Genomic DNA, 27626 nt, shown 5'->3' with positions numbered 1-27626 from the left:
CTCCAATGCTAAATTTGTGATCCCTTGATGCCTCAGAACATGTCCTACCAACCGGTCTCTTCTTCTCGTCAAGTTGTGCCACAGACTCCTCTTCTCCCCAAGTCTATTCAATACCTCCTCATTAGTTATGTGGCCTACCCATCTAATCTTCAGCATTCTTCTGTAGGACCACATTTCGAAAGCTTCTATTCTCTTCCTGTCCAAATTATTTGTCGTCCATGTTTCACTTCCATACATGGCTACACTCCATACAAATACTTTCAGAAACGACTTCCTGACACTTAAATCTATAGTCGATGTTAACAAATTTCTCTTCTTCAGAAACGCTTTCCTTGCCATTGCCAGTCTACATTTTATATCTTCTCTACTTCGACCACCATCAGTTATTTTGCTCCCCAAATAGCAAAACTCCTTTACTACTTTAAGTGTCTCATTTCCTAATCTAATTCCCTCACCATCACCTGACTTAATTCGACTACATTCCATTATCCTCGTTTTGCTTTTGTTTATGTTCATCTTATATCCTCCTTTCAACACACTATCCATTCCGTTCAACTGCTCTTCCAAGTCCTTTGCTGTCGCTGACAGAATTACAATGTCATCGGCAAACCTCCAAGTTTTTATTTCTTCTCCGTGGATTTTAATACCTACTCCGAATTTTTCTTTTGTTTCCTTTACTGCTTGCTCAATATACAGATTGAATAACATTGGGGAGAGGCTACAACCCTGTCTCACTCCCTTCCCAACCACTGCTTCCCTTTCATGCCCCTCGACTCGTATAACTGCCATCTGGTTTCTGTACAAATTGTAAATAGCCTTTCGCTCCCTATATTTTACCCCTGCCACCTATAGAATTTGAAAGAGAGTATTCCAGTCAACATTGTCAAAAGCTTTCTCTAAGTCTACAAATGCTAGAAACGTGGGTTTGCCTTTCCTTAATCTTTCTTCTACGATAAGTCGTAAGGTCAGTATTGCCTCACGTGTTCCAATATTTCTGCGGAATCCAAACTGATCTTCCCCGAGGTCGGCTTCTACCAGTTTTTCTATTCGTCTGTAAAGAATTCGTGTTATTATTTTGCAGCTGTGACTTATTAAACTGATAGTTCGGTAATTTTCACATCTGTCAACACCTGCTTTCTTTGGGATCGGAATTATTATATCCTTCTTGAAGTCTGAATGTACTTCGCCTGTCTCATACATCTTGTCAGGACTGGCTCTCCCAAGGCCTTCAGTAGTTCTAATGGAATGTTGTCTACTCCCGGGGCCTTGTTTCGACTCAGGTCTTTCAGTGCTCTGTCAAACTCTTCACGCAGTATCGTATTTCCCATTTCCTCTTCGTCTACGTTCTCTTTCATTTCTATAATATTGTCCTCAAGTACATCGCCCCTGTATAGACCCTCTATATACTCCTTCCATCTTTCTGCTTTCCCTTTTTTGGTTAGAACTGGGTTTCCATCTGAGCTCTTGATATTCATACAAGTGGTTCTCTTTTCTCCAAAGGTCTCTTTAATTTTCCTGTAGGCAGTATCTATCTTACCCCTAGTGAGATAAGCCTCTACATCCTTACATTTGTCCTCTAGCCATGCCTGCTTAGCCATTTTCACTTCCTGTCGATCTCATTTTTGAGACGTTTGTATTCCTTTTTGCCTGCTTCATTTACTGCATTTTTATATTTTCTCCTTCCATCAATTAAATTCAATATTTCTTTTGTTACCCAAGGATTTCTACTAGCCCTCGTCTTTTTACCTACTTGATCCTCTGCTGACTTCACTACTTCATCCCTCAGAGTTACCCATTCTTCTTCTACTGTACTTCTTTCCCCCACTGCTGTCAATTGTTCCCTTATCCTCTCCCTGAAACTCTGTACAACATCTGGTTCCTTCAGTTTATCCAGGTCCCATCTCCTTAAATTCCCACCTTTTTGCTGTTTCTTCAATTTTAATCTGCAGTTAATAACCAATAGATTGTGGTCAGAGTCCACATCTGCCCCTGGAAATGTCTTACAATTTAAAACCTGGTTCCTAAATCTCTGTCTTACCATTATATAATCTATCTGATACCTTTTAGTATCTCTGGGATTCTTCTATGTATACAACCTTCTTTTATGATTCTTGAAGCAAGTGTTAGCTATGATTAAGTTATGCTCTGTGCAAAATTCTACCAGACGGCTTCCTCTTTCATTTCTTACCCCCAATCCATATTCACCTACTATGTTTCCTTCTCTCCCTTTTCCTACACTCGAATTCCAGTCATCCATGACTATTAAGTTTTCGTCTCCCTTCACTATCTGAACAATTTGTTTTATCTCATCATACATTTCATCAATATCTTCATCCTCTGCAGAGCTAGTTGGCATATAAACTTGTACTACTGTAGTAGGCGTGGGCTTCGTGTCTATCTTGGCCACAATAATGCGTTCACTATGCTGTTTGTAGTAGCTTACCCGCACGCCTAGTTTTTATTCATTATTAAACCTACTCCAGCATTACCCCTATTTTATTTTGTATTTATAACCCTGTATTCACCTGACCAAGAGTCTTGTTCCTCCTGCCACCGAACTTCATTAATTCCCACTATATCTAACTTTAACCTATCCATTTCCCTTTTTAAATTTTCTAACCTACCTGCTCGATTAAGGGATCTGACATTCCACGCCCCGATCCGTAGAACGCCAGTTTTCTTTCTCCTGATAACAACGTCCTCTTGAGTAGTACCCGCCCGGAGATCCTAATGGGGGACTATTTTACCTCCGGAATATTTTACCGAAGAGGACGCCATCATCATTTAACCATACTTAGATTATATGTATCGATTTTTTAAGACAAGAGAATGCAAAATGAAGGAATTAACACCGCTCTCTTGACACAGCCACTAGGAATCAACACACTCTTATGTCATTCGTTGTCCTAGAAGGACGTAACATTTTGTGTGGCTCCACAGTTAGCCACATTGATATTTATTTGCAGAAAAGAGGCGCAAAATTAATAAGTCGCTCTCATTTGTGAGTTATTTGCAATTATTTAGATAGAATTTAACGTAAGTGTCATTTATATCGTAATGTATATGTTGTAATGAGTATATGTTTTATTTAATAGTATGCTTTTCTCTGTTTTAGTAGTTTTAGTCACCCCATTGTCATAATTGAAGCTGAGGTCAGCTATCAGACGTTGTCTACAAAAAATATATAATGAGCCCTGGCTAGGTTCCGTACATCTTCGGACGTACGAAGCTCGATAAAATTACGGCGTGAATTTAAATCTCTCAATTACTTATCCAACCAAACAATAATTATTATTACTACAAAGTATTATTGTATGTGATTATTTTATTTTATTTGTATTTGTTAAAGTATATACTGAGTATTGTACACTAAGTAATTCATAATCCCGCGTATTTAACGGCAGTTAAGAATGTAAACAAACGTTTGCGTACACACGAAACAGTCCTAAACAGAAACTTCGCTTTTCCTGTTCAGACGCAAATAAAAACTGAAACCTTCAATCTATCAAGTCTATCTGACACTAATGCACATAAATACTATAGAATATACAGCAAAAACAATTAAATTACTAGATGAATCACTTATCTCGTAACACAGCAAGCGAAAAGCGCTCGTAGTCGGCGTCAGGGCTGCGAACTTCGCTCCCTCGAAATTGCATTCAGGATTGGAAAGCCTTGTGGACTTGTAATTAATACACTATGCTCAGTTTTAGAAAAAGGAACTCTATAGGTGTAATCGGTTTATTTGTTATGGGGAATTACATGAAGAGGATTATCATGAACACGAGAGAATACAAGCATCTCGAAGGAGAATGGAAAAATTCAAAGATGAAGGAACTACACCAATTTGCGTCTGTTCTGAACAAAAGTGTGTGTGTGTGTGTGTGTGTGTGTGTGTGTGTGTGTGTGTGTGTGTGTGCGTGTGTGTGTGTGAAAAAGAGAGAGAGTGAGAGAGAGAAATTTAACGTTTGCAGCTCCGGTAGCCTCAATCTCGACAGTCACGTGATCTGGCGACGTGATTTGATTGGGAAGACGGCTTTGTTGGCGACGATTCGGCCTGTTCCTGCGTGAACAAAATTTAAATAACAGAAATTAGTCGTGTTTGAGGCCTAGGGGCGCCTTGTACATTTCAATAATTAAAAAATTAAAAAAAAAACTAGGAATGCATAACTCTTTGGCAGTGTTCCCAAAATTTTCGTCCGACTGAACACTTTGAGAATTGTGATACTTTCACGGAACACCTTCTTTGTTTTTAAGGCTAATAACATTTTAATCATTGAGCCTAACTTCTTTTATTCAGTGTGATTACCTCAATTTTAAATCCTAACAACACAGGAATCGTTATGAAACTAAAAAAAGTAATCAGTACCGTCAAAATGTCCAAAAAGGAAAACGCCTTGTTATTAATGATTTCCCATAGAGAACTTATTCACTCGCCACGTAACACCAATGTCCCACAGAACACAACTTGAGGAATCGTAGTCTGCTGCTAAGGGAAAGTGTCTCATTGGTAAGAAATAATTTAAAGTTATAGAAAAAGCTACAAAAATAGTATTGAATGTCTTCAGTTGCGTTTTGAATGGTTAGTAGTCTAGGTAAAAGCAGGGAGAGCAATGGAGTAAGAGATACCCTACTTGTATAGTCTATAGTTTTTGTACCAAGTTGTCACTCATTGAATCAGTCGCAGAATTTTATTTATTTGAGCTCTTGGAATCATCATGAAATGTAGAATAAACACTATATATATTCCTCTTAAGAGATAAATACAAAGTATGTTCTTACATTTCTGACAGTAAATCTGTATCTTTTTTACAAATCGGGAACTACTTATAATGAATTGCTAGTATTTTTTTATGTGTTTAAAAAAACTTTGAAGGTTGTTTGCGATTTATTTACGTTCCCTTTCAATGCAAAAACTTATTAGTTTGAGTGGCCGGATCAGAGCTCAGCGTTGTGCAATCCTGTCTCCGTTGAATGCTTGGAGTCGGAAGACGTCTTTTGGATACGAAAAATTACTGGTGCTGAAGTGCTAATTCGCCAGCGTCCGTACATTCCTCGTACCACGATGTTGTCAGCTTTCATCGCTAATAGACCTTACGCTGCCATCTGAAGGGAAGAGGCGGCTCACACATTATGTTCTCTGCAGAGAAACTTCACCGAAGTTCACAGGTGTGGCCTGTAAGGTCACGAACGTCTGCATAACATAACAGACAAAAATACTTATGCACCACATCTACCTAGAAAATTTAAGTGTTCTGATCAAACAGTGAAAGCATCGATTCTGTATATGGTCGCCAGATATTTTCGGTTATCCTCGAATACCGACCTACATTTAAAGGTGTATATTAAGATGTCTTGTTATTCGGGATTTAATTGCTTTGCAATATTCGTTCGCCCGCATCTCATGGTCGTGTGGTAGCGTTCTCGCTTCCCACGCCCGGGTTCCTGGGTTCGATTCCCAGCGGGATCAGGGATTTTCTCTGCCTCGTGATTTCTGGGTGTTGTGTGCTGTCCTTAGGTTAGTTATGTTTAAGTAGTTCTAAGTTCTAGGGGACTGATGCCCATAGATGTTAAGTCCCATAGTGCTCAGAGCCATTTGAACCAATATTCGTTCACTATTAACAAGTGAAACAAAATACGAAACCGATATTTGGAAGGGCTGCTCCCTTTTTAGATGAGGATCCCAAGGACACAGCCGAAAAATAGGATTACTTTGAGAATGGTGCTCCTGTTACATCTTGTTCATCATGCCTAAGCTAAGTTCATATGTGATTTTACCTAACACTCCACGGTGGTTCTCATACAGGTAACGCAATTATAAATTTCAAGACAGCTGTCATACAAGTATTCTTACTGAGATTGTAAGAATACTGAAAAAGACTTTTAGTTGAGAAATGATCAACCCTTCTTTACTGCACATACTTCCTGAACGACACAGTTACACTGTGAAATATCTTAGAAACGTGCAACACATGAGATGATGGAGCTTACATGTCAAAAGGCGTGTCCTGAGGAGAGGGAAAAGTGAGTTCATAGTTGTCTTCCTGAAGCAGAAAGTAAAGTACTCCGAATTTACATTATCTTATCAATACACATTATAAAACTTAATGAATGTACATATTTATGTATGTATGTATGTTTCACATCATCTCCTAAACCACTGGATAGATTTATACCAAATTAGGTAAACATATCTTGAAAGAGTCAGTGTGGGGGTAAGAACCACCTTCCTGTCAAAGGTATCGGGGTGGGAGTGGAAAAGAAGTGTGGCCCCTGACGACCGAGTCCCCAGAATTTATGTATCCAGCATTTGAGAAAAAGAGCTCTTGCAGCAAAATTGACACAACTTCCAACCTCAACGAAACAGTTTCCCACTGACAGCCCCCACAAAACATTGAAAGAAAAAAATGTTATCGCTCACTTGACCTTTTAATTTATTATTTCTTCACTACTAACTACGCTCGTGACAAACTTAGCAGACACTACTCACATATATCATTGAATGTACATTCAAAATTACATCTTTGTAGACCATAAACATTGAAGATGAATGAAAAACTATCGCATTATGCACGATGTTTAAATTTATTAGTTGTTTGCAACTATATTAGCTATACAGTTTCCAGACAGTATCCACATAAGCTGCTAGTAGTAAATGGGTACGTTGAGCGCACTATGGGGTAATTTAGTGAGCAAACCTAAGCCACCCAAAAAAGCAGGATATAAAAACTAAGATAAGATATAAGAAAATGAAATTATAAAAAAATTTATTCAAGCAGTGAACTCTAGATTGTGAAAATCATTATAATTATTGTTGTGTACATAGTTCAGGATAGTCAGCGCGTACACAACTTTCCCACTAGAGCACGCCCCGCTAAGCACAACAGCGCAGGCGCAGCGCTTGTCCGTCTCCGCACTACGAGATGGTGCTGTATTAGAGACAGACCAAATTCTGCTTCCACCGATCCGCGTATTAATATGTAATGCAGCCGATGAGATTGCTGCTAACAGAGAACCTTTTCTCCTCGTGGATCACACTCGCGCAGTGATACCTGAACGTGCAAGGTATTATAACGAGTGTTCAGACCTCCGATTAGTCAGTCTGCATTACTCTGCATTAGTCTGCATTTGTCCGTACCAGTCTATAGTCAAATTTCAGTCTGTGTCTAACAAGATTACCATATTCCTGTACATAGGCATGAAGATAAATGAATAGACACTTTGTCAAGTATCAGAGATATGTGAGAATAAGATTAACGTACCAAGACCAAAGGAACTTCAGATTATCAATTGTAAACAGCATCCAGAATAAAGTTACGTAATATCTATGCCTTTTATTATTTTAATAAATGTGTGTGAAAATTAATCAAGTTCTGTTTAAAGTTGGTCACCATCAATCTGCTGCTCTAAGTGTGCAAGTGGCATTTCTATCGTCTGACCTAACAGCAGAAGATAAACATGCCACGATAATACCACGAGACATATTGCTGACACTCGCCTACTTTGTTAGAGCGACAAGTCAAATAATCTGATGGTGTCTGTACCGAAGGTCTTATAGTATGCACACCACAATTATTTTTAATTTTCTTCATTCCTTTATATTTGAGTTTAATATCACCATATTTAAAAAGTAAAAGTCCCAGTTACTTACTATTTTATTAAATCTGTCAGGGAAAATAAGTTTAAATTTTCTATCAAGCTCTATACAGATTTTCTACCCCACATCTAGTTTTTAAAAATTCGCAATCAGTAATGTAATACAATTCATTTATTTCCAGCTCATGAATCTTTGTAAACAAATAAGAATTGCTTGAATTATTTAGCTTCTTTAGTAGAACCTCCATTTATACAGATTAAAAATTTAATAAGATTATAAATTTTGATCTTATAAATATGACTGATGTGTGGGAGGAATTTAAATTTGCCATTTTTGTCGATATAAATAATAAACCACAAGAGAGACAAGTTGAACGTAATGTTTTCAAGTATTATTTTAAACAATCTTTAATTATAGAACATTTGAGAAATCAGAAGCATGATATAGAAGAATATGATGAAAATGGTATAGAAATATGGTGAGAAATTCAAAATTCAGACTCTCTTCTTTATGACTGGAAAAATAATAGCGTAACATAATTTACCTATAAATAATTTACCAACAAAATTAGATTAAAACCATTATTTTTAAACTATCTCACTCTGTAACAAAAAATTAGATAACAATTAATACAACAAAAGATAACTAATTTATTCTATTTGTATAAGGAATATGGTATAATTATTTCATTAGAGATCCAAAATCCTTAAGGCACCATATCAAAATTTTTTTGAACCACTCTTTTATCATATTGAAATAAGAATTCGTTCTTAACTTGCTTGTTGACTAAGTTTTTAGTATCTATATCTCTAGTTATCTGTACTCTAGCTGTATCTTTTCCTTCACTTCACTCTCAATTAGCCTTATCATAGATTCGCCATTCAACATTTGAATGTTCTTGTAATTTAGAGTGAAACCTTTTACCTTCATCACACTACTCTTATCATTTTTCTCATAATAATAGCTTTTCGGTTCAGTGGAAGCCCAATTAGTAGTCCATTTATTTTTTCCCAACTCGTCAGTCCACTCACTCATCATACAACCACTCTCTGAACTGACTATGCCATCATCAATATATACCACAGAATCAGTATCGAAAAATATATATTTTTTTAAATTTATTTAATCTATCATACAACCTAAGTCTTGCATTCCATGTAGTAAATGCAGCTATAAATATATTAGTAGCTGTGTTGTTTTCCACATAATAATAATTGAAATTATATCTCATTTGTACGATATTCTCCATAATTAAATTCATATCTAAATTATATAAGCAATAATCCAATAGTATCTTGTGAAACTACTGCAAATCTGTCATTAATTCAGTTTTATTCATATCTTGTCTTTGTCCAAAATTTCCCCATAACGAATTAAGATATATCTTAGCAATGGCTCATTTTCCAGGATTTTCCTTTATTCTTTCAGGATATAAGTCAGTCTCCAATTTCTGTTTAACTGTTTTGATATACTATTTATCAGTTTCAAAATTACAGGAAGATACAATCCTCTAACAGCTAATACTTCGCATTTTATGAATCCATACCATTTCTTAGTATAGTATTTTGGTCTATAAATTCTTGTTTTATGTTGTGCAGATAATAGTCATAATACGGTACTGTTGGATAAAGTCTACAGACAACATCATACTTAATTTTTGTTTGAACACCATCGGCTATAGCTCTTAACTTTATTACATTTGTTCAAGAACCATAAAACCCATCTCACAGATTCAATGGTTCGACAATTTCTGGCAATTTTTTCAGAGCTTTCTACTTTTGCAAGCTAATCCAATTGCATTCCCACATCTCCAACAAATTATATCCAGTACTTCGTATTTCTGCACTTCTTTTCAGTCTTTCCATAAAGGTCATCCAATGTCTCCTTATTTTTATAATTAATCATCTACGCCAGAAACAACCATGGTATTGATAAACAGTATTAGTTTCCTTATCAAATCCATCTGCTTTTGCTCCAATTATTTTTACTTCTCCACCATTGAGAGCATGCAAGATATTATTATGGTTTCAACGGTTTAACCAAGCTATCGATTGTTTACTGAAATTCTCTTTCTGTTCTTTATCTAATACAGCAACTGTATTTTCAGTTTATTTTCTGTGTAGATGGTGTATGACTTTATTGTATACAGCCATGTAAACTCCACCAATGGTTAAATGACAGAATGGATAGGTGTTTGCTATTTCTAGAAATTGTTCTCTTAGTTTCAACAGCCTATTCTCAATATATCTGCACCAGAATCACAGTACCTGTTAATTTCTTTCTCCATATTGAACACATAATTTTCTTTAACTCTGGAACTACGCTATTTGAGAAATGATTCTCTATCTTTTTGCTTCATAGTGTCAGTACAGTAATATCCAGTATCAGGAATTGGTCCAATATAATTTTCATTTTCTGGTGTATTGAATAAATGTGGAAAGTAGCCTTTCCTCAATTCTTGTAAAACAACAAAGGGGGCCTTGGATGAAGTTCTTGCTCTCTATAATTTTTATGCCTAACTGTTTGATCTCCAATGACGTCAGTTTAGTTCCTGTGTAGCTGGTATATGGCTTTATTGAATTTCAACACAGTACTTCTAAATAAATTGTTAACCATAACCTATTGTGTAGTGAGCTATTAATGTTTTTTTGAGATAACATCCACCTACAGAATTCATCATTTGTCTTAAATTTATAAACAGTATCACCTTTAAAATTGTGAACGATTATGAGATTTGGAATATGTGTTCCAGATTCTTGAGTTGCTTCATAATCAAACCACATGTATCTCTCAGGATGGGTACAATTCACTCTCTTAGGGAATCCATCTTCACAGCATTTAAACTGTTTACCAGCAACTATTGTATTGCATTCAAAGCATTGGTAAACATATCAGTCTTTAAATTCTCCATTAATGCAATAACTATTTTTGGGGACTGATGACCATAGATGTTAAGTCCCATAGTGCTCAGAGCCATTTGAACAACTATCTTTATTACAATTTGGACAACCTTGGGCTATAAAATCCTTACTAAATTCTCTTTTACAGATACCACCATTTTGCAATACAGATCACAAATAACATTTATGGTATTTAATTATAACTACTTGTCTACAGTTCCTGCAAAGTTCAAAGTCACATTTATGTTTTTCAGGTATAGGACAAATCCTATTACATTCTGTACATTTAGGATATGTAGCACAAACTTGTTCATGATTGTTTCAGCATTCTTCATTATAACAGTATGTATTGCATTTGTTATAACAAACCTTATTTTCTTCACTATTGTGTTCTGAACTTTTGCATAATATGCACACTTTTCTCTCTATTTTGTATCTGTGTTCATTCTTGTTGTTGTACAGCTTCTTACATGTACTGCAGAAATATACTGATCCAAGGAAAGCAGTCATACTGTTAATCACATCGAAATCCTTGTAATCTTTATAAAAATATATCTGGACCACTATAGATAACTGCATTGAAATTTGCAGCACATACAACATTTACTTGGATATCTAGTAGTTGCTCTATGTTTTTAATATCATCTGCAGAAAATCCTTCTTTGTTGTATTCACCGAACTGTTCACATATTATGTCAGTTAACTCTGTCTATTAACGTGTATTTATCTCCTTCTCTAATCTTCTTAATCTCTAATCTTCTTAATCTCACCTGTAGTTAATTCTCTTACCAAAATATTATTTGTACAGTGTGTTAATTCAACAATTACTGCTCTAGGACAATACAAATTATCAACAACCTTAATTCTTGTGAAACAACCTTTATTCTTTTTGTCTTAAGCTAGATTTATTATTTCTTACCTTTACCACCTCTAGGACTTGCTATCATCCGAATATTAAATGAGGTCTCTGTTATATCAATAGTCTCATTAGATGTTACGATATCCCTCATTTTATTGCATAAAGTGTGAACAGATTCTTGAGTATTATCTGATGCTTGGTAATCTGTGAGGAAATTGGATAAAAGATTTTTGGGTTGTTGATTGTTAAATTCAACTTATCCCGTTTTCTAAGCTACTACTAACAGCATAGTGAACGCATTATTGTTGCCAAGATAGACATGAAGCCCACGCCTACTACAGTAGTACAAGTTTATATGCCTACTAACTCTGCAGATGACGAAGAAATTGAAGAAATGTATGATGAAATAAAAGAAATTATTCAGATAGTGAACGGAGACGAGAATTTAATAGCCATGGGTGACTGGAATTCGGCAGTAGGAAAAGGGAGAGAAGGAAACGTAGTAGGTGAATATGGATTGGGAATAAGAAATGAAAGAGCAAACCACCTGGTAGAGTTTTGCACAGAGCACAACTTAATCATAGCTAACACTTGGTTTAAGAATCATGAAAGAAGGTTGTATACATAGAAGAATCCTGGAGATACTGACAGGTTTCAGATAGATTATATAATGGTAAGATAGAGATTTAGGAACCAGGTTTTAAACTGTAAGATGTGGACTCTGACCACAATCTATTGGTTATGAACTGTAGATTAAAACTAAAGAAACAGCAAAAAGGCAGGAATTTAAGGAGATGGGACATGGATATACTGAAAGAACCAGAGGTTGTACAGAGTTTCAGGGAGAGCATAAGGGAACAATTGACAGGAATGGGTGAAAGAAATACAGTAGAGGAACAATGGGTAACTTTGAGGGATGAAGTAGTGAAGGTAGCAGAGGATCAAGTGGGTAAAATGACGAGAGCTAGTAGAAATCCTTGGGTAACAGAAGAAATACTGAATTTAATTGGTGAAAGGAGAAAATATAAAAATACAGTACATGAAGCAGGCCAAAAGGAATACAAACGTCTCAATAATGAGATCGACAGGAAGTGCAAAATGACTAAGCAGGGATGGCTAGAGGACAAATGTAAGGATGTAGAGGCTTATCTCACTAGGGGTAAGATAGATACTGCCTACAGGAAAATTAAAGAGACCTTTGGAGAAAAGGGAACCACTTGTATGAATATCAAGAGCTCAGATGGAAACCCAGTTCTAAGCAAAGAGGGGACAGCAGAAACATGGAAGGACTGTATAGAGGATCTATACAAGGGCGATGCACTTGAAGACAATATTATGGAAATAGAAGAGGATGTGGATGAATATGAAAAGAGAGATATGATATTGCGTGAAGAGTTTGACAGAGCACTGAAAGACCTGAGTCGAAACAGGGCCCCGGGAGTAGACAACATTCCATTAGAACTACTGACAGCCTTGGAAGAGCCAGTCCCGACAAAACTCTACCATCTGGTGAGCAAGATGTATGAAACAGGCGAAATAGCCTCAGACTTCAAGAAGAATATCATAATTCTAATCCCAAAGAAAGCAGGTGTTGACAGATGTGAAAATTACCGAACTATCAGTTTAATAAGTCATGGCTGCAAAATACTAATGCGAATTCTTTACAGACGAATGGAAAAACCGGTAGAAGCCGACCTTGGGGAAGATCAGTTTGGATTCCGTAGAAATATCGGAACACGGGAGGCAATACTGACCATACGACTTATCTTAGAAGCTAGATTAAGGAAAGGCAAACCTACGTATCTAGCATTTGTAGACTTAGAGAAAGCATTTGACAATGTTGACTGGAATACTCTCTTTCAAATTTTGAAGGAGGCAGGGGTAAAATACAGGGACCGAAAGGCTATTTACAATTTGTACAGAAACCAGATGGAAGTTATGAGTCGAGGGACATGAAAGGGAAGCAGTGGTTGGGAAGGGAATGACACAGGGTTGTAGCCTCTCAGCAATGTTATTCAATCTGTATATTGAGCAAGCAGTGAAGGAAGCAAAAGAAAAATTCGGAGTAGGTATTAAAATCCATGGAGAAGAAATAAGAACTGTGAGGTTCGCCAATGACATTGTAACTCTGTCAGAGACAGCAAAGGACTTGGAAGAGCAGTTGGACAGAATGGATAGTGACTTGAAAGGAGGATATAAGATGAACGCCAACAAAAGCAAAACGAGGATAATGGAATGTAGTCGAATTAAGTCGGGTGATGCTGAGGGAATTAGATTAGGAAATGAGACACTTAAAGTAGTAAAGGAGTTTTGGTATTTGGGGAGCAAAATAACTGACGATGGTCAAGGTAGAGAGGATATAAAATGTAGACTAACAATGGCAAGGAAAGCGTTTCTGAAAAAGAGGAATCTGTTTACATTGAGTATAGATTTAAGTGTCAGGAAGTCGTTTCTGAAAGTATTTGTATGGAGTGTAGGCATGTATGGAAGTGAAACGTAGACGAAACATGGACAAGAAGAGAATAGAAGCTTTCGAAATGTGGTCCTACAGAAGAATGCTGAAGATTAGGTGGGTAGATCACATAACTAATGAGGAGGTATTGAATAGGATTCGGGAGGAGAGAAGTGTGTGGCACAACTTGACTAGAAGAAGGGATCAGTTGGTAGGACATGTTCTGAGGCATCAAGGGATCACCAATTTAGTATTGGAGGGCAGCGTGGAGGGTAAAAATCGTAGCGGGAGACCAAGAGATGAATATGCAAAGCAGATTCAGAAGGATGCAGTTTGCAGTAGGCACTGGGAGATGAAGAAGCTTGCACAGGATAGAGAAGCATGGAGAGCTTCATCAAACCAGTCTAAGGACGGAAGACCACAACAACAACAACCCGTTTTCTAAAATTAGTTCTCTTTTTATCTACGTTTACCATAGAATAAAGTGCTTTCGTTATATGATCCGTTTTCTCACTATTGGTATAGAGGTTGGCAATATTAGTATCGTTAAAGGCAGGTTTTAGTCAACAGACCAAGCTTTAAATTTTTCATAAAATCTTCATCAAATTTCTTTAATCTGCAATAATTTCTTTTTAAACGGTTTAGCCTTCTTTTCTTGCTGAAATACCTTGCTACTGAAATCGTTAATTTGATCTAGCCTCGCTATTTTTCTTCTCTCGGCAAGTGAGGTTTTTCAATAATGTCATCATGAAATCTGTAGAAATAATTTATATTAGGTACAAGTTGTGGTCTTGATCTTGTTGCTTTGAATACTCCTGGATGAAATGTAACCTCTTATAATCCAATGGCATTAATGAACTGCGATTTCCCTAATGTAAAGCTTCCTCTAATGGCAAGATTTTTATCTAGAGCTTTGAGTTCCTTTAGTCTCAGATTATCGAGAGTTCATGTAGAAGGAGGCAGATTATTTGAAATAAATAAGTTAATTAAAGCAGCTTTTCTAAATCCACTATAAACAGGTAAATTATTCCTTCTGCAATAATCACGAAGTTAGGCGACTGTAAACTTTGTCAGCAGAGCAACAATAAGCCCTAAAAAACAAATAGCAAAATTAAGCTTCTTCACCTTCAGTTAATTTCTTGTGCTTGTTTGACTAAATGTGTTTTGAAAACGGTGATAACTATTTCTTTTCCGCAACACACTATTTTGTTTTTTCGCTTCCCTTGCAGTAGGCAAATCTTACATTTGCTAGAGAGCTTGTTCTTAGTTGAATGGTTAAAGCAAAAACAATCAAAATCCTTAATTTTTTGACAACCAATCCATTTTTTACAGTCTGTTTGTTGTTCATCATCATAATCGCACAAAGTTCTATTACTTTTATTTTTTTATTCATAATAATCAGGAATATAAATCTAACCTCTACTAGATAGTTTGCTTTTAGACGTAGGATTCGAGTAAAAACAATTAAAATCTTTATTTCTGCAAGGTTCGCAGGAGAGCTTCTGTAAAGTTTGGAAGGTAGGAGACGAAGTACTGGCAGAAGTAAAGCTGTGAGAATGGGGCGTGAGTCATGCTTGGGTAGCTCAGTTGGTAGAGCACTTACCTGCGAAAGGCAAAGGTCCCGAGTTCGAGTCTCGGTCAGGCACACAGTTTTAATCTGTCAGAAAGTTTCATATCAGCGCACACTCCGCTGCAGAGTGAAAATCTCATTCTGGAAACATCGCCCAGGCTGTGTCTAAGCCATGTCTCCGCAATATCCTTTCTTTCAGGAGTGCTAGTTCTGCAAGGTCTGCAAGAGAGCTTCTGTAAAGTTTGGAAGGTAGGAGACGAGGTACTGGCGGAATTAAAGCTGTGAGGATGGGGCGTGAGTCGTGTTCGGGTAGCTCAGTTGGTAGAGCACTTGCCCGCGAAAAGCAAAGGTCCCGAGTTCGAGTCTCGGTCCGGAACACAGTTTTAATTTGCCAGGAAGTTACGTCCTAAGAATTCAATTAAAGATCATGTTAAACAAAAATCTTTTGAAAAATTTGGTTGCACTGAAATGTTGCTAGTTAAATTCAACGGAATTCGTCAATGAACCTGCCTTATTTTCTTTAGTTACGAAATCCAATATGCCTTCCGTGGAAGATTTTCAAGATTGGATTTATGAAGAAATTTCACCAGCCATTCGAAAACATGGAGAGTGTAAGAGAGATTCAAGTAAAACAGCTTTATGAAAGTCAAATAAATCATTTAAAGCAACTGAATAAAATTAAGGATATCTATATAGAAAAATTGGATGAAATGTATGGTAGAACTGTTGAATTATGCGTGAAAAAAATGAGCAAATAAATACATTACTGCCCCATGTTGTTCCACAATTGAATGAGCAAAATTTAAGATCAATTTTTGTTGTTCTGAGATGAAGTAATTTTTGTTGTGAATACTATGATATTCGTGCAAAATTTAGAAATGCACAAAGGCAAATAGATGTCAGAAACGTGCACCAAAACAGTGTAAAAATTTTAAGAATTGATTACGTGGTGAATTCAATTAATGTATATCATCGAATGAATGAAACATTAAGAATTGTTTGCTGTCGAAATTATTTCAATGCTTTGGATAACTATACACAAGAAAAATTGATTAATGAATCTTTGCCAAAATTGAGTAAAAAATAGGTGAGCTCTATTCTGTCCCTCCACAAAAATTCAACTATTTTTCCGACCGTCATTTTTTCTGGAATTCTAGAAGGGAATAATTTCCCCTCTGCAAATCTTAAACTAATAAAAGTCAGCATGGCAATGTTTGCTGCTCTGATGCTGTGAAGTGCATCTTTTCGTCCCCTCACAAAAATTCATCTTCCTTTATGGAATTTCAGGGTTTTCGATGCAGTACCCTGTAAAATTAAAAAGAATTTCGTGCTTTATTCATTTTTGGAGTTTCAGAGGATCTGAGCATATCCTCTGAGAAAATAAAGCGAATTAAAGGAACACGCCTTCTGCCGATTTAAAAAAAATGCAAAGGAGATTGTCTTTGGAATTCCAGAGATTAAATATTTAATCTGAGCACAAGAAATTTTCTGCTTTTGTTCATTACAGAATTCCAGGGTCTATGAGCATTTACCCTGAAAATGCTGTTCTGGCTGAAACAATTAAAAAGTATCTCATGCTTTATTCATGTTTGGAATTCCAGGTCGGAAAGATTTCCTGTCTGTAGATACAGGAATTTCACAGGAATTTAATTATTAGTTGAAAACCAGTGGACGAACTTTATGACTGCTGAGAAAAGCTAAAGCCTAGAGAGCAGGCTGAATTAATATAAGAACTGAAAATTTCAATAAAAATGGATGGGGTCTGTTCGGTCCCTCCACAAAAAATCAACTTTTTCAGTGATCGTTTTTTCCAATCGCTAAATTTTTATATCGTTTTTAAGGTATTCATCAACAATACAAAATTTCATCTCCATTGTGATTGCGTAAACAATTCACACTTTCATCAGTTAATTGATTTATGAATGTGGAGATTATATCTCCATCATCACCATCATGATCAGCATCAGGATAACATACAGATAGAATGAAAGTGTTAGTTTCCTCATTCGCACTATTTGGTACATTTATATGGAAAAATTTTATGTAATGATTATAAAAATTGAAAGGGGTGGGAGGACTGGCAGTTCCCTCACAAAAATTAAACATTTTTGGTTGTTGAATTTTTATTCATTATGGATTTTCCATGAAGAAATTTTTAAACCTCTTCACAACAGAGGTCTGACTTATAATGAAAATAGATCAATTTAAGGGGGGACTGGCTGTAGCCACACTAAGAGGCAATGAAAAATTCAACAAATATATAATAGTGGTCAATCACGAGCTATTACTTTACCTTTATTTACCCAACTGTTGTGTGAATTTCCAAATCCCAACCACTTAAGATAAAGTTTATCTCCTTACTTTCTCAAATCTTTTTCAATGAAATCCACATTTGGATATTTCGTTTTCTGTAGCTCTTGCTCATTAATATTTCACCTCAATATATTTCAATTTATACGTCACTGGATTAGAATGGATAACATCTTCAGTTTCAAACATTTCTGTCGACCAGTTAGCAGGGTATCCTTTTTCAAAGAGTCCTTTAAGTTTACTGATCCTCACTTTATCTCTTTTTATAAATTATGCATAATGAACCCTACTTTATAGCTCTTTTCATTAACTTCTATTGCCCTCATTTTTATAGTTCAGTGAACTGTGTTATTGTATTCATCAACTACACTTTTAGCTAAGTAATTTCCTTGAAGTGCAAATCTCTTCCACAACATTTCTTTCAGTGTTCTCGGCAGTCTTTCGACAACTGATGCTTTTAGTTCTGTAAAAGTATGATAGGGATTAATGTTGCATTTTTTCATTAGTTCTTTAAAGTCTTTATTATAGAATTCTTTTCCATATCTGTTAGCAAATTTTTTGGCTTATGTCCATCTATAAATATTTTATCAAATGAATCAACTGCATCCTTACTTGTTTTATTTGGAATACCCCAAGCAAATTTAGAAAAGACATCAATAACAGTCAATAACTATTCATATCCTTTATTTATTTTCTAAATTCCTTTCAACTAGATGGAATAGATTTCGACTAGATTGGCTTGCCATAGTTCATCAGTACTGACAGAAATTTTAAAGGGAAGAAATGTCTTTATAAAGTTTTTACTCGTTGGCTTATGTAGTTCATTTATAATTTACAATTTATAATTTATAATTTGTTCACGATTGGCTTGCCATAGTTCATCAGTACTGAAAGAAATTTTAAAGGGAAGAAATGTCTTTATAAAATTTTTACTCATTGGCTTATGTAGTTCATTTATAATTTGTTCACGAATATGTTTTAGACCTTAGCCTACCAAATTTATTTAGTGAATTTACTTTTCTTCTTTTTACAAATTGTACAAAGACTTTCAATTCTTTGTCTTCCATTGCTTGTGATAACTCTGTGAGGTTCATGAGCATTGGTAAATCTTTTACACTTCAAACAGATGTGTTCGACCATTTACATAAATAAAAAATTTAATAAAGTTTGAATTAATCTAACAACCTCAATACTTCTAGATCTTTGTCAACTTTCTTGTCTAAGATTTTATTAACTTACAAATATAATGTAAGTCACTTGAATCTAAAGCATGAAGGAGACTTGTTTTCGTTTTGCTTATTTCTTTATTACGATGTCCCATGATACCATCAAAAATACCATTTCTTTACCTTCAATCTGATAGAATCTTATTGTGTTCGTTTTTTGTGACAAGATTTTTTAATTCTTCTTTATTGGCATAATTACTGAATTGTGTTAGAATATTGTATAGTCAGTTTTGTAACATTTTATTTCTAAACATTGTTTAGTAACAAAATCATAACCATTTACTGGATCTTTATATCTATGATTCTTCGACCTTTAAAATCAATATAACCTTTAGTTGCTTTAAAGAAGTTTTTTAATTCTTTCCGAAATTGTGTGATTGCGTTAATAAATTTTGGATTTATTTTTGATTGAAAGCTTTCAAATTTTGGTCTGATGACTGAAAATTCTCAACGAGTAAATATTATTAAACTTATAATAAACAAACACAAATAACCACAAATAAATTCATCAAATCGAATTTTTTATTCATATTCTTATAATAGCAAATCCAATGGGTGCCAGCATGGTCACAAATTTCTAAATGAATTATTCTACATTCAATTTTAATGGTTTATTTGGCAATTCAATCGTATATATACCTCAAAAGTATTTAATTTTTAATTGTTTAACTAGTTTTCCTATGTTAAAATTAGATAAAGGATTATTAAAATTTTCGATAATTTTTTGGATATTTCTTTTTTTAATCAGGCTTTCTTTTCTATTTCCAAATTAGGTCTTTTTTGTTCCTCTACCTCTTTATCAGCTTTCTTCTTGTCTATGACTGCATTTGCGATTGCTGCAGATTTGCCACCAAGTGTGCTGATTGTTGCAAGAGAAGGTAAAACTGCTAATAGTAAAGGAAGAAAACCACCTTTCTGTTTTGTTTATTTCCTGTTCATTAGATATTCAACGATTTTTTCACAATGGGAATGCTTAATATATTAATCAAATTTCGACCTGTTCTTTCTTTCTCTTTCTTTAAAAGTGGCTCAATAACATTTAATTGTTCATTATTAAAATTAGGTTTAATCGGTTTTTTCTTACTTTTGCCACTAGATAGCGAAATATAATCGATAGAAAAGTTGGTTGTTCATACAGATAAAAAATTTAATAAAGATTGAACTCTCCAACCATTGTCATCCACGCCTGAGTTGGCGACAGCTGAAGCATTCATTGGAAAGAGCCCCATTCCTTATTTTCGTTTTCTGTACATTATTCCTCTAACTCCTGCTGCAGCTATTTTCGCCAGTTGAAGTATCACTTGCATCACTATTTCTTTTGTAGGTATTTGAAGTTATTTATCTGCTTGGTATCTTTTTCCTAAATCTTTATTATAGTGTGTTTTTTACATGTGTCATTTAGTGGAGTAATTCCTTGATCTCCCCTAGCTAATCTTTCTACTAATTTGGTTCCTGGCCCACAGTACACATAGCCTGGAAGATGAATTTCAAATGGTAATTTGTTAATCAATGTGTTTACTAATCCTTTTCTATGTTTTTCACTTTTCAAAAATGTGTGTGGTAAATTATTCAAAAATCAAACCAAATGTGGAATACCTTTCAGATTATGGATTATGAAATCTTTAACTTTATTGGTTAACATATGTGTTATTCCAATTTTCTAATTATGATAATTTTTATTTCCTGTGTGTTCTTCACCATGAATAACTGCTCATCTATCGATTAATTGATGGATGTCATCCAACCAAGCATACTCAATTGGTTTTTCTGTATATTTTTTAAATACACCTTCACCACTTTTTTCATCTGTATCTGAATGTGGTAATTTTTTGGAAAGATAAATATCGACAATTTCTTTTATCAAATATTTGTGTCCATTAACTTTATTCCATTTTATTTCGTTTGGATTATTATCAGAATATAATGCTGCTGAATGAATCAATATATATGAATAATTTGACAAATCTGAACTAGTAAATAATGTATTAATATCATCCTCAGTTACTTGTTTTATAGATAAAAGATTCATTAATCAGTCTGCACCTTCGTATGTCCTATCACCAATAGTTAATTTATCTCCATCAAATTTTACTGGTAATTGAAAAATGTATTTAAATGAACTAAAAGATCTTATTCATAAAACTTTATCTTCACTATGATTAATATATTCTAACAATTTTTCACTTATATTTGTCTTTTAACATTTTTATCCTTTTTTCTTTCTCTCTCTTCTCCATAGTTCATTAATAAATCTTGTATTTCTGATTCACTTAAAGTATTGCCATGCTGTGGTTTTTCACATTAATTGATGGTACATCATTAAATACTTCTTAACTGATAATGAGAATAAGGAACCATTTGCTTTTCAACTTCTCTTTCAAAACATTATCACCTAACCCATCCATCCCTTGTTTAACTTGTTCAATGGCATCGAAAAATGGTTGATCATCTTATTTAAATTTTTTGTACTCAACTCTTGGCGTTTTTTTTTCATTTTTAAACTCTTCTTTTGATTGTTCCTTTCATATTTCGTCTGTTTTCTTTTTAACCTGCGTATCATATTTTGCAAACATTTAATAAAGAAGAAAAACATTAGTGTTTAGAAAAATTAGAAAGATAACGCTTTCTCATTATACACTTTTCGAAACACTAGCAACTACATGTATACAGACCATCTGTAGTTTCATCATCAGACAATTAGTGTAATGTTCATTAATTTTTTTTAAATTTTCATATTCTGCTATGTAATCAAGAGAGTCTTTAAATTCGCTTTTATGTTCTGTCAAATACCATCAACATGATCTAATAGACATGCAATGTCATTTCTTAAGCTGTCCATTTATATAGAATAAAAATTTAATAAATGCTGTATTTTATTTCTTCCCATCATTCAGTTTTCTTGTCATATCTATTGTAATAAAACCAAACTTTTCATTCCAACATTTACTACATATTTCTTTCAATTCATCAAACTTCGAAATCACCTCGAACAAAGTCATCGTAAATGTGATTTAAATTAGTGTCCTCTTGTCTAAAGATATAAAAACAGTTTGAGCCAAAAAAAAGCGATCTATTCCTTTATGTCTTCCCCCTTGTGAAATGTTCTTGAACTATATCTTGATTTTCTAGAATGATGTCATCAAAAATAACAACTGAATTATCTTGACATTGATCTAATAGAATGATTTCTTCACTGTTTTCAATAAAAGTGGCGACTACTCTGTAATTTTTTCTCATCTTCTTATAAATTACGAATATTTTGGTTGATTGAACCTTTTAGAATAAATGTACCAATGATTGATTCTATTCCAGTTTAACCATCCTGGCACAAGAATATAAGTGTCAATCATTAATGTAGTTTTTCCACAACCACTTGGTCCTATTATTGCACATCAGATCGAATTTAGTAAAAGTTTACCAAGTTTATTTTTTAATTTTTTCTGGAATTCTTATTTTTGGTTCCCAATCAGTTTTCTTTTAATTAAATAAATTTTTAATAATAAATGAGTAGGTTATTTCAATTGATTGGTAAGTAATTTGTTCTTAAAAAAAAGATTGACTGTACCTTTACGAGACAGCTTTAGTAATATTATACTGGTTGGTTTTTATTCAACTTTTCTAACTCCAAATATTCCATCAAAAATGATTATCTTTATGGAGAAACAATAGAATTTCCAATGGGTCAGTACTGTCTGAAAAACTTGGAAAAATTTATTCATTGGAAAAAGCCTAATATTCAGATTAAAGCAGATGAAATTCGAAGTAGTCATTGAGAGTGATATAAAATTGTGTATAGATATAAAAGATAGTATTGGAAGTGTGCTTGGTTTTAGTAACCAGGTTGCTGAGGCTAATATACGACTGTTGCTAACAATGTTCCTAAAATTATTCCATTTGAATTAATAAATACAAATTTTAATTTGGCTCATGGTATGTTTGTGAAACATTATGAGAATTTTCATCCAGAAACTAATATTATTGCTTCGTTCAAACCTAATGCAGAATTTGGCAGACGAATCATTCATGAGCTGCATTATCTGTAAATATTCCAGTTTTTGATCCAATTTAAGATTTAGAAATTACTGTAACAGATGAAAATGATAATTTGATTGATTTTAATGGTGATTGTGTAACAGTTATTTTAAAAATTTTTAATTTTTTTTACTCTTAAATAAATTATGAACAAAGTCGAGAGTTTGAGATTTTTGGGTTCATCTTAATCATGCACAATTATGCATGAACTTCAGTATTACTGGAACTGATGGTACAGATTATCCAACTTGTGATGGAAAATCGACAAAAAAATTATTGATAATTATTTAGCAAAACTGTTCGATGTTATCACCATAAAGAAAGGAAACAATATTTTGTCTAGAATACAATTTCCATTTATTTCTTCATTAGCTCTTATTCGATTGACTTCGACTCTAGCCAATGTCCTAACCTTGGAAGGATATGTTCTTAGTAACAGAATGATAAAATGTAAGGAAGATGAAGTGCTTTATCCATTACAGTTATTTGGCCGATTTCTTAATGATTATAAAGAAACAATGTGGGAAAGAGATTTAACAGCAATTTTTACATGGTCATCAAGTGCTGGACATTGTATTCTTCACTGGGCAGATCCTACCCAAGCTGCAGTTGAAGATATGACAACACTTCCAAATGAGGGTAAAATTGTCGTAGAATCGATAGAAATTCGTGTTTTGTGGTTAAATTTGAACCTGAATATTCACTAGAATTAGAACTACATAGACTAAAATTCCCATATATTTCTTTGAACAACAAACTGTAGAGATTTCTGGATTGTATATTACAAATTTCTGGATTAGATATTACAAATTTCTATAACTCTGCAGTATTTGATATGCCTTATTTCATCTTCGTTGTTTTCCAGACAAAAAGGAAAAATAATCAGTTCGTTGACTCTTCCTTATTGGGTCATGTTAAATTACAGAATTTCTATATTAAAATTGGAAGAAACGAAGTTTTTCCTCAAGTAATATGTGATCTAGATCCATCAAGTAATTACCTGGAAGTATATGATGTTTTCCTAGATTTTGAAAGAGCTACAAAATTGAATGGTGCTGTTAATGTGGAAGAATGACTGTTAGCTACACAGGAAACAACAATGAAATTAGTTGCCAATTTGAATGACAAAATTCCGAAAAGCGCAATTGCATATTTAGTAATGTATGGTGAGAAAAATTTGACATACGATTCATAATACAGAATTTTGCCAGAAAATTTTTAATTTTTACTTCTTTATAAACAGTGTTAGCGGCAGCTAAACCATTCTTTGACTGCTCATGTCAGCATTTTGAATTTTGTAAAATTGGTTAATATTTCGTGAGTTATTAGCGAAAAATATAAGTATCACTAAGTATCGGCAGCCGCTGACTACTGCATGCGCGAGAAATTGCGTAACTCTTATCCGTATGAGATCGCTAAATCCAATAGCCGCTAGAGGAAACAGCAGCCTGTTGTAGAGCAGCCGGTGCGGCCTTCAGATAACTAGCTCCACCTCCATATCTCTGTCACTGTGGATCTCAGCTACACCTGTCGTGGAGCAGTTGAGAAAACTGTCAGTAGATGCCTCTAACTGCGGAAAATTAATATTACGATAATTTTGCTATTTCTAAACCGATTGTGATGATTTATACTTTCAAATGAAGCTGACACAATCTGACTGCTTCAGCAGTCGCTGAATTAAGCAGTTTCCTATAGTTTCTAAGTGATTAAAATCGATTTTAGTGATCATTACATGTTTCGGAATTTCTTTGCTCTCGTACCAACTTTGTCCCTCAAATACCAACTACATGTACAATCTTCAAGCATTTTTACTCTGTCAAGCCTCTTAACGAAGTATGTAGACAGAAGGATATTGGCCATTATCTCAAGGAGACATTTTCTGTCCTCATTTCTGTATGATTTATCGCCATTGAGGAAGGCTTAAGGCCTGTCTGTTGGTGAGATGGCATGTTTCAGCCCGAAATAATGGAGCACTCTGTTAACTCAGAGGCATTTCTCTGTGATGGGCTGACATACAGAAGACAGTGATCACTGAGTGAAAATGTTCGATAGGAGATGTTTTGCACTTTTTTCTTACATTCACCTCTGGAATGAAAGAACAAAATTTTTATTGATTTAATTTTCTTTTGTGGGTGGGTTTGGTTTGCACACTAAGTTACCCCTGAGTGCGCTAACATACCCACTTACTACTGCCGCTGACGGCAGTAGTTCCGATGATGTGACGTCATAAACATTGAGCTGGGTGAAAATGAAACTGCAGAGTGAAAATCGCTGGAGTTAACGGCGAAATGTGTGTACAAATATGTATGAAATTCGTTAAATATATGTGAAATATGTGACATGTGGGAAAAGTTATTGGTAAAAAACCTCCTCCAATGGTGGCTCGATCGATTTCAATCATACACAGTACACAAATTAATTAAAGTCTGGAAAGAAATACTTTGAGGGTAAGAAAAACAACCTTCTATTGGGGTGGAAGTGGCAACGTGGAGAAAAGAAGTGGAGAGGAAACGTGGACGAACAGACTGGGGGATGATGACACAGATATGAAAAAACAGAAGGAAATTTACAGAGGGAGGAAAGAGGACGAGATTGTCAGAGAAAGGAATGAGGAAGAGATGAACAAAGAGTTGTGGGGGAGGGGGATGAGATGCTCAGAAAGAGGGGGAGGAGGAAATGGAGAAAGGAAAGAGGCGAGAGATGGAGAAAGGGGGAAAAGATGGACAAGAGGTGGGAGGAGTAGATGGACTGAGAGGCAGGAGGAGGAGATGGACAGAGAGAGCGGTAGGAGGAGATGGACAGAGATAGGGGGCGGAGTAGGAGGACAGAAGGAGGCAGAACGAAGGTATGGACTAATAGAATTGTAATAGGTACAGACCTGGGGCCTCCAGGTTCTCCACTAGGTATATCATGATAAAATTGAAGATAAATGTATCAGATCCTAGGGCCACTAATACAAAGTACAAAGCCTATATCATAATCAGGGACTGTCACTAAAAGGATCCGAAGCTTCATCGAGCAGTCAACAATGCATTCTTGACTTGCTCCTCTTGGTGACAACATTTTAATAGTCCGTCTTGTATCAGTATCCACTTTTATGCCGTTTCCACTTTTGTACCGTTAAGCTTGACCGTGTGCGTGCAAATGTGAGGAAGGGTGAGAGAGAACGAATGTTATCTTATGTAGCACCCCATGCTGTAATTGTATAGGCGTCGATAGCCACGATGTTGAACCCGCTACACAACAACAACAAAATCAAAATCAACAGCAGCCGAAGGATCACGCTAATAGCACGAAAAATAACATTTCGGGTACAAACAGTGAAAGCGTACTCTGCAGCAGAGTTATACTTTTCGTCCAGCATGTAAAAATGTGTATCGCAAAGTTACACATTATTCCGTCTCCACAAACGTACCTGAAAGCACAAAAAATTTAAGGTAGGAGCAAACGGTAACACAGAATACTCGTCACAACTCAATTTAACATAACGACCGTAACACAGTGGTCCAACGTGCAGGTAAACAATAGAAATCGCTTAACCGACGTTAGACACCTGCTAGTGACCATCGAAGTTTATGACGTTAGGTCACATGACGAGCATCACAAAGCCAATCATTTCTGCAAATCATACGACAAAAGCATCAGAGACATCCCTAGCGACACTGCCGCTAGTCATTATGGTCCAAATAAAAAATGCGACTAGAAAAACTGAGAATACTACAATGAAGCGCCGAAGAAACTAGTTTAGACATGCGTATTCAAATACAGAGATATGTAAACAGGCAAAATACGGAAATGTGGTCGGCAACGCCTGTACAACACAACAAGTGACTGTTGCAGTTGTTAGATCGGTTACTGCTGCTGCAATGACATGTCAAGATTTAAGTGAGTACGAACGTGGTGTTACAGTCGGCGCACGAGCGATGGGACATAGCATCTCCGAGGTAATGATGGAGTGGGGATTTTCCCTTACGACCATTTCACGAGTGTACCGCGAATAACTTGAATCTGGTAAAACGTGAAAACTCCGACATCGCTGCGGCCGGGAAGAGATCCTGCAATAACGGGACTAACGACGACTGAAGAGAAACTTTCAACGTGACAGAAGTGCAACTCTTCCCCAAATCGTCACAGATTTCAATGCTGGGCCATCAGCAAGTGTCAGTGTGAGGAACATTCAACGAAAAATCATCGATATGGGCTTTTGGAGTCGGAGGCCCACTCCAGTACCCTTGATGACTGCACGATACAAAGCTTTACACCTAGCCTTGGCCCGTCAATACCGACATTGGACTGTTCATGACTGGAATATGTTGCCTGGTCGGCCGAGTCTCGTTTCAAATCGTATTGAGTGGATGCACGTGTATGGGAATAGAGACAACCTCACGGATCCATGGACCCTGCATGTCAGCGGGGGACTGTTGAAGCTGCTGGAGGCTCTGTACTGTTGTGGGGCGCGTGCAGTTGGAGTATGGGACGCCTGATACGTCAAGATACGACTCTGACATGTGTCACGTATGTAAGCATTCAGTCTGATTATCTGCATCGATTCACGTTCATTGTGCATCCCGACGGACTTGAATAATTCTACTAGGAGAATGTGACACATTACACATCCAGAATTTACACAGAGTGGCTCCAAGAACACTATTCTGAGTTTAAACACTTCCGCTGGCCACC

The 27626-nt window shown here is 35.4% G+C and overlaps 1 protein-coding gene and 1 non-coding gene across 2 annotated transcripts in view; both read left to right on the top strand.

Moving 5' to 3' along the window:
* LOC124550933 overlaps positions 1-27626 on the top strand; it is a 181014-nt gene that overhangs the window by 58333 nt on the left and 95055 nt on the right. The window lies entirely within an intron of this gene.
* Trnar-gcg lies at positions 15682-15756 on the top strand. The gene has a single exon. It is a non-coding gene; the product is annotated as a tRNA-Arg (tRNA).

Source organism: Schistocerca americana, chromosome 9 (assembly GCF_021461395.2).
Source record: "Schistocerca americana isolate TAMUIC-IGC-003095 chromosome 9, iqSchAmer2.1, whole genome shotgun sequence".
NCBI lineage: Eukaryota > Metazoa > Arthropoda > Insecta > Orthoptera > Acrididae > Schistocerca > Schistocerca americana.
The sequence above is the reverse complement of the archived record's forward strand: the minus strand, read 5'-3'. Positions and strand labels throughout refer to the sequence as shown.